Here is an 8,296-nt window from a genome sequence, read left to right on the forward strand (position 1 = left end):
CTCCCTAAGGCAGACCTTAAAGAATAAGTCACTGAGAACAAAAGAGAAATAAAAGGGGGAGAAAGCCAGGTTAGATTCAATCCAGAAACTGGTGATCCATGAAAATCCGTAACCCTTTCCCTTTAAGGACATAAAGGTCAATAGTTCCTTAGTATATTGAAGGCTGGAATTGTGCCTTTCCAGATCATTGCTATAATCGACACCCTACTTACAGTGAGTGCTCAACAAAAGTTCCATAGCGATGGGGAGGTGGCAATGATTATAACAATGAATTTAATCATTTGTCAAAATTTCTCGATTTGTAAGAACTCCTTTTTATGCTGTTTCCTCACAAAATATTCATACTTTCTGAGATTCTGTTCCATACAAGATCGGGACATGCTGTGTGGGGAAAATTAAGGTCTTTGAAATATGACACTACTTTAAATGGCAGTGGTTCTCAATGGGGAGGCCAATTCTGCCCCCTAGGGGACATGTGACAAGGTCTGGAGGCATTTTGGGCTGTCACAAGGTGGGGGGTGTTACTGGCATCTAGTGGACAGAGGCTAGAGATGCTGCTAAACATCCTACAATGCCAGCATAGCCCCTCACCATAAGGAACCATATGGCCCTTAAGGTCAGTACTGACCAGATTAAGAAACCTTGCTTAACAGGGGAAAGAAAATGCTTTTAATCTCTGGGTCTCTCACATCAATCTCACTTTGCCTGTGATATTACACCAAACTGTGGTCTACATGTCCCACTTACCACTATAGTCACGGCTAGAAGAGGAAAGAGAGTGTCTCTGAATGTTTAAGTCTCAATTGCATTATGAAGTCATATCTGGATGGTGTGTAAATAAGCCAGGCCATGTGAATTAACCTCACGGAGAAGCCAGGTAGATCTGGCTTCAATTACTAATAGTCACTATCACTTCTGACTTTGAACCCCTTCTGTAGTTGTAGCCTTTGGTTGCTAACTGCCCTAGGAGAGTTCAAACAGACATACACTCTCAGCCACCAAGTAGAAAACTGGAATATTTCCATATTCACAGAGAAGATGGGCCCTCCAGCCTCAAGGCTGACAAGCAACCAAGGCAAGTGTAGGCTCCTGTCCAAGTCAGTTTCTTCACTGCATTAGGAGATCCTCCAGTAGGTTTGTCCTAGAATTCCTATAGTAGTGCCTGATATTTGCATGGTGCTTTTAACTTTGGGAGGGATTTTATTTTGTATATCCTTGATCTCCTGAAGAGGTTAGCAGGGTAAGGTTAGCGCAAGAAGAAAATTTGGGATCTTATCCACAAACCAATGGGAAAGCATCAAAATTCAACAACACCCATAATCTCCATATGTTAAAGGCAATTGCACTGTATATAAGGCCTTTGCAGGAGATGGCTCCCAAGAATAGGGTTCTTCTCTTCCTGGGCACTGCTCCTGGTTGCATCCTAGGCTTGCCTGGAAGCCTCATCTAGACCGCACTTTGGTCAGAGAAAGGGAGATGCCCCAAGGTCTTGTCCAGAGCCACATATCCTATTCACCCCTCACGCCAAAAGAGGAACCAGCTTGATGACAACATTGACCTCTTTTGTTTGGGAGGCTGTACACTTGAGGTTGTTGGCCTTTGAATTGGAGAAAGGCAAAGAGGTTCCAGAATCAAGTGATTTATTTCCCATCTATATCATTGCCCAGTGTTTAGATACACTTCCTCAAGTGTTTCAACAGTATGGAGGGGGAGGCTCCATCCTCACCCCTCTCCCCCCTCACACACACAAACACAAACTCTTCATCCTCCAAGGCAATACTTTTCTCAGATGCCTTGTTCCCACAGAAAGCTTAATACTCTCCAGAATAGTGGGCCACCTCAGGGTGAAGGGTACTGAGGACAACAGAAAAACTTGCCTTGCTTGGTGCCCTAAGGGATTTTCCCAGAGTAGCCTAGGAGAGTTGCTAGGGCTCCCACTAAACATAACTATGCCAGCTTCAATGACAAGACAATGGAACACTTGGCCATTTAGACAGGGCAGAAAGTTCTGGCTCCTTCTAGAGCTCCACTCAGGTTCGTAGTGTGTGTGTTTAGGTGACAGCTGGAAGAACAAGGCAGCATTCTCTGAGACCCGGATATCTCTGAAAATGGGTAAGGGAAAGGGCTTCAGTTATCAGCCCAGCGTTCAGAAAACCAGAGCCTTGTATTCCCCTTTCTGGTGAGAGGTGGTGAGGGAGATAAACGACAAAGCCAAGCTTTGGGGCTGTGAGGTTGGGCCAGCTAGTGGACCTAAGTGTCTGCAGGTTTCAGGTAGTACTCTCAGGCTTGCAGTGGGGGTGGATCCATTTAATTGATCCCAGGAAGGTTCAAGAGGGTCTGTGCTCTGGGCGCAAGAGTTTGGGGGGGGGGGCGCTCACATGACACAAAGGCGCAAAGATCAATGAGTTGCGCAAGTGTCGAGTGACACTGCTTTCCCGCCCTCCCCTCCCCCCCCCCCCCCCCCGCCATAGACACCACTGCCACCACGAAGCAACTTACTCCCTCATCCTCAATACCACTATCCGTCCCCACTCCCCACCCTCCTCCAATCTAGGCTGGTCTTGGGAGACCAACCCTACGGCTGAAAAGAACACAAATGGGAGAATCCGGCCAGTTCCCAGGCTGCCTGCGCCGGGTTACACTAAACCCGTCAGGGATTAAAACCAGCCCAGATGACCCCAGGTCAGCCCCTGGCAACTCAGGGTCCCGCTGTCCAGCTGTCTGGCTGTTCAGCTGTCCACCGGCCACTAGCCCGCTCTCATTGGCTCAACTCCCCTTACCCCGGGATGACCGGTGGCTGCCAGCACAGCCCCACCACCGCCAGCACCGAGCCTGGCCTGGGGGTACTCAAAGCAGGGGGTACTCAAGCCAAAGGGCAAAAGAGACTCTGCAAGCCAACCGCCCCAAGGCGCTCCGGTCCCCTCTACCCGCACCGGCGCTCAGCCCCCCAGTCTCTGCCACCACCCAAGGGAGGGGGAGGCCCGGGGAGAGCAAACGAATGAAACAGAAAATTCCGTACCGAGGGGGGAGAGATGAGGCGGTGGGACGGGGCAGCGGGGGCTGACTTGGGGTTGCGGCTTCAGCTTCCTTCCAGCCCCGGCCACCGAGATGCAGAGAAGGCAGTAGCTGCTGCCCCTGCAGGCTGCCCCGTCCTCCCTCTTTCCCTCCCCCTTCTCCGCTTCCCCCCCCCCGCCCCGCCCCGCCCGCCCCTGCCGAGAGCTGGGGGTGTGTGTGGCTTCGGCCCGGGCTGGGGGAGGTGAGAGGTGCTTTCCTCTACCATCCACGGCTTTCTCCCTAACACACACACACACACACACACACACACACACCTCAACCGCGCCGGGTTCGCAGACATCCAAAGGGAGGGAGAAAGAACGGGAGCAGAGGGAAGCCAGGAGCAGATAGAAGGGAAAAGGAAGAGCTCAGGGTTGGACATTTTTGGAGCTAGGGGTGGGGAGGAGAAAGGGAGCGTACCTCCTCGATTTTGCCCTCCCCACCCCTGTTTGCTTTTCTCTCCCCTTCGTTGTATAGCATTTTCAGAAGCGGCAGCAGAAGGGGACGGAAACCTCTAGTCTAGAAAGATTTGGAGGGGTGGCCCGGTCTCCCACCAGCCGCTACCTGACAGCTGGGGAGCTTGAGTGTGCGTTTGTGCATGGAAGAGTATAAATGCGGTTCTCTCTGTGTGGCTCTCTCTCCCTGTCTCTATCTCCCTGTCTCTTCTCTCTTTCTCTCTCTCCGGTCACACTCCCGTGTCGGCCACCCTTGTCAGTTTCCCGGTGTCAGTTTCTTCCCTGCCTCTTATTGTGTGGCTGGCTGCGGGAAGGGAGTGCGTGCATTTAAAGCGGCCCAGGTCGGGTCAGACAGCCCCGAGAAGCGAGAGAGAATAAGGCAGGGGGCAGGTGGAGCGAAGAGTTTCGGGGCGCTGACGGAGGCAAAAGGTGAAGAGGGCCGGCCAGCCACAGGAAGTTTGGGGATAACTGAGGAGCGGAGGGCGAAACCAAGGTAGGAGCCAGCCCACGCGCCTCTCCCCAAACCCCGCCCCTCTCCCTGTGCTCCGCTGCCCACCGCGGGCAGCCTCCAGGCCCGGAGCTGTCCCAGGCAGCTGCTGTTAGCAAGCCTCCGGAGACCCAGTCTGGCGAGGCGGCGAGGCGGCCGCATCGTGCGCCCGGGCTCCCGGACACCAGACGACGCAGACCCTCACAAACCACTTGGCCCCCCCAGGGTAAGTCGACAGGCGGCCCTGTGCCCTGTGCTTCACTACTAGAGCGCTGCCTTAAGAGGTGGCGAGGTGCGGGTTAAATGAGGGTGCTGGGATGCTGAGGGCTGGGAGGCGCTGGTTGGCAGGCTGTGGACTGGGGTAGTGGGGAGCAGAGCAAAGCCAGCAACAGATTGTTTTTGGACACAGGGAGACAGATACAATGGGCGAAAAGCTCTAGGGGTGTTAGGACAAGGTGGCTCTTGGCAAGAACCAAAAGAAGCGTTTCTTTCCGGATGTTCTACACCAGTGCTTTGCCCTAGCCCCGACAGTGATCTGCTCCATCCCTGGTTAGGTATCAGGCTCCCTGGGGAAGCTGCTCCTAGGCTTCCTCAAAATCCACCTGGAAGCTAGAGGGGCATGGGAATAAGGACACTAGCTCTTTTGCCAAAAGCCACTTTAAGATGCAAAGAGCTGGGGTGAACTCATGAGAGTCCATTTACCCTTCTTTATGTTTTGTTTCTTTTTAACTTAAGAAATGACCAGATTCATTTTCCTGGCTTCCTTAAAGGACCTAGGAAATGCAAATGGGGGTACAGCAGTCAGATCTCTGCTCTAGAGTAGACACCCCCCTCCCTCCAAATACATATACTGACTTGGACATTATCCTACCGCCATCACCCCCACCCCCCCCACACACACACACACACGGATACTGAGCTGTATTTGCAGATCCTGGTGTTTCTCCACGGTCTCTAAAAATGTGACTAGGGGGAGAGCTTCTTTTCCATTGCCAACCTGGGCTTCTGACTACAGTCAGGTATGCTATGATGTGATGGCCAAGCAGCTAACAAGGTTATCACTCCCTCATGAAAAGCCTGAAGCCTAGAAACCAGCATGGAAGACAGAATCTCTGAACTTTACCCGAGTTTATTATATGAGTAAGAGAGACACAGACGAATCAATAATGCTCCCTTTAGAGATTGTGTGAGGCAGCCCTCACTTCAAATGAGAAATAATTACTACATGACATAGTACCCAGACCCACTTATCTATTGCCATGTATTTATCTTCATAGTATTTAGCAAATATGACAAGTTTGTATATCAGCATTCATAATTGTCTTTTGTCAGTCTCAGGCTGGGATCTTTCTTTCTTTCTTTCTTTCTTTCTTTCTTTCTTTCTTTCTTTCTTTCTTTCTTTCTTTCTTTCTTTCTTTTTTGGTTTTTGGTGTTTTACAGATGATTTATATACTGTCTCCTTTCCGATAGACTCTTACAAAGCTGAGATATAAATGATGTCAAATAGTACCTTTCACTCACTCTTTAACATCTGCTTATTGTAACTCAAAAGGCATGAAAATACATTCACACAGTAGCCAGTTGGTTTCAAAGTAAATATTCAACCTGGAATAAAGGAAACCCACAGGGGCAAGAGCTGCTGCTCTTGCTGTTTGCAAGGTTGAGGGAAAAACTGAATGCCACTTGAAATCTGTTCTGATCCCTTGGAGATGTTGCACTCATAGAGTTTACTATATATGTATATAGTATAAGTGCATATATATGTATATATGCATACTGTGTATGTGACGCTTTCTTAAAGTCATTATATATTAATATGTATTATATATATAATATGTATTATATATATTAATATCGTGTGTGTATTTTTTCAAGGACCCAGATCAACTCCATACAATCTGGGCTTTGTGCTGCTGTAGCAGAAAGGGGAATTTTAAATTTGTGCTTCTAAAGCACCCAGACTCTTGTGTTAAACTTTCTATTTATTACCATGTTACCAGAATACAATGAATTACCTCCTTCCAACTCAGCAAATGAGAGAAACAGATTCTGCATTAAGTGAAACTGTTTATGTTGTATCAGGCAATTTGTTCTAGTGCTTACTGCCTAGAGACAGAACAGAATGAGGATTACTCAAGTAGGATCTGAAAAGGTACCCATTCTGTTACTTTTTTTAGGTGACCTTAAGCAAATATCTTCTTAGATAGGTTAAATTATACTTTCCCATAAATAGCAAAGACCAGGTTGCAGACAGGTGGGGAAAAACTGGCAGTTTCATATTGGGGAAGAACTGAAAGTATCCACAGGGATGAAGCCTAAGAAAGGTATAGGTCACTGCTCTGTTCTTGGTGATGTATCTGGTTCCACAATGGGTCTTGATCCACAATTACTCAGGGGACAGGAGGTGGGTAGTACAGAGTTACAGAGCCAATGCAGTCCCCAGGTTCCTCTGGCTTCAGTATATGATCCAACATAGAAACCTGTACCAAATATCTCTCATCTCTGCCAACTATACAAGCAACAGTCCTATGATTCCACTCTTTCTAGAATTCACAAACAGAATGACATACAGAACCATACACACTTAGAGAAGGGTGGGCCAGAAAATTAAAGATATGGTAGGGAGGAAGAAAAGAGGGACAGGAGAGAACCCAGAGATGTTTTGAAACACATGGAAAGAAAACCATCCAGGTGTTTGATTTCTTTTGCTCAACTGAGAATGGAATTAGTCCAAAAAATTGATTCTTATGTGAAGCACACTAAAATTGCTTATGATTTGCCTTGTAAATACTGAGTAAACAACAATAGACTTCCTTAGAACCAGAGAATTGGGAGCAATGGAGTACAATTTCACTTTTGCCACCTCATTTCATTCCTTTGCATATTAAATTTCAATCTATGAGCCATTCAGGTGCTTAATTATCGAGTGGATATTTCAAATGTGTCATGCTATTTCCTTCCAGCCTACTTCCAAATATTCTAATTTGTCTTTTGCCGTGGCTCCATCACTGAAGAAGAGGTACCAAAACATCTCTGCCTGCTTTATTCCTGCCAAAGATGCTTGTTTTTAGCAAGTACACTAAGCTGCTCAGAAGCCTTCTGTTAGCTGGTCGTGAATCTAAGGGGCAGGACCTTTCTCCCCAAAGCACCCTGCAACCTTAAGGTGTGACCAACGTAACCTGCCCAGGTCATTTTCCAGATTCTCAGGGAGGAGTATGACAAAGTTTGCATCCTACAGGCAGAAATGATGCCTCATTCTAGGCAGAAATTTGCAGTAATCTGTTTTAGATCAGGGCGAAGCCGAGGCTGGCCACTAAGTCCAGAGCTTGGTAGCTAAGATTTCATAATGTCATTCTTTCTAAAACTCCCATGGCTTTCCTTCTGTTGATGGATCTCTCAAGTCCTTTGAGCAGTGAGACCAAATGACCCATCCTGATTGCAAAGAATGAGTTGTGAATGATTCAGCTGTGGTCTCATACACAAATGTGTGTATTGTGCTCAATCAAGCAACAACAGATGATTTCAAAAAGAAATAAAAGCTGGTGGGACAAAGCAAAAAAAAATCACAGTTCACTGGGTCCAGGGAATTTTGCAAGTTTCCTAGGCTGGATTCTCCACCACCCATTGTGGGGTTAGCAGTTAGATGCTGGTAGCCAGTGCAATTAGTCTAGCTTTTTGCAAGAACGAGCTGATGGTGGGAAACAAGCAGGGATGAGGGCAAGGCCCAATGCCTTCATTTCACCTACAAAAAAACTGAGGGCCAGGGAGTAAAAATGACTTGCCAAAATCATACAACTAGCTAGTGACAGAATCAAAACCAGAACCCAAGACTGCCTGCGAGTACTCAATAAATTCCCTAAAGCTCCCTGGAGATCTCTCCAAAGAGTCAAGGGAAAACTAAAACCAAGTTTGCCAAGATCACAACCCTCTACTTTCTTGCCATGTTTATATTTACCATGTTTACTGCCATATCCTTGTGACTCGCCTTCTCACCCTCCACCTGCTCCCAGTACACACACACACACACACACACACACACACACACACACACACATATCTATCTTGTCAGCTAAGAAAACATGGCATATGCCCACAGCTAGTATATTCAGGTGGAGGGAAGAATTAAACATGACAAAGATTTAGCTTCCCACACTTATCTGGCTCACACCACCAACAGCAAGGTATCTAGAAAACCGATACTCTGCTGCACTCTGTTAGTTTTGAGAATGGAAACTGGTGGATTCCAGTAACTATGGCTCTGGCCTTGTACAGTCATTCTCAGAACCAGCACCCATAAATG

The 8,296-nt window shown here is 47.6% G+C and overlaps 1 protein-coding gene across 4 annotated transcripts in view; it reads right to left on the reverse strand.

The window, feature by feature from the left end:
• RTL4 (retrotransposon Gag like 4) overlaps positions 1–3,161 on the reverse strand; it is a 498,694-nt gene extending 495,533 nt beyond the window's left edge. For all 4 annotated transcript variants that reach the window (XR_013374508.1, XR_013374509.1, XR_013374510.1 and 1 more), the window contains exon 1: positions 3,020–3,161. The gene's annotated coding sequence lies outside the window, so the exon portion shown is untranslated. The remainder of the gene's footprint in view (positions 1–3,019) is intronic.
• Positions 3,162–8,296: the final 5,135 nt, after the last annotated feature.

This window comes from Canis aureus, chromosome X (assembly GCF_053574225.1).
Source record: "Canis aureus isolate CA01 chromosome X, VMU_Caureus_v.1.0, whole genome shotgun sequence".
Classification (NCBI taxonomy): Eukaryota; Metazoa; Chordata; class Mammalia; order Carnivora; family Canidae; genus Canis; species Canis aureus.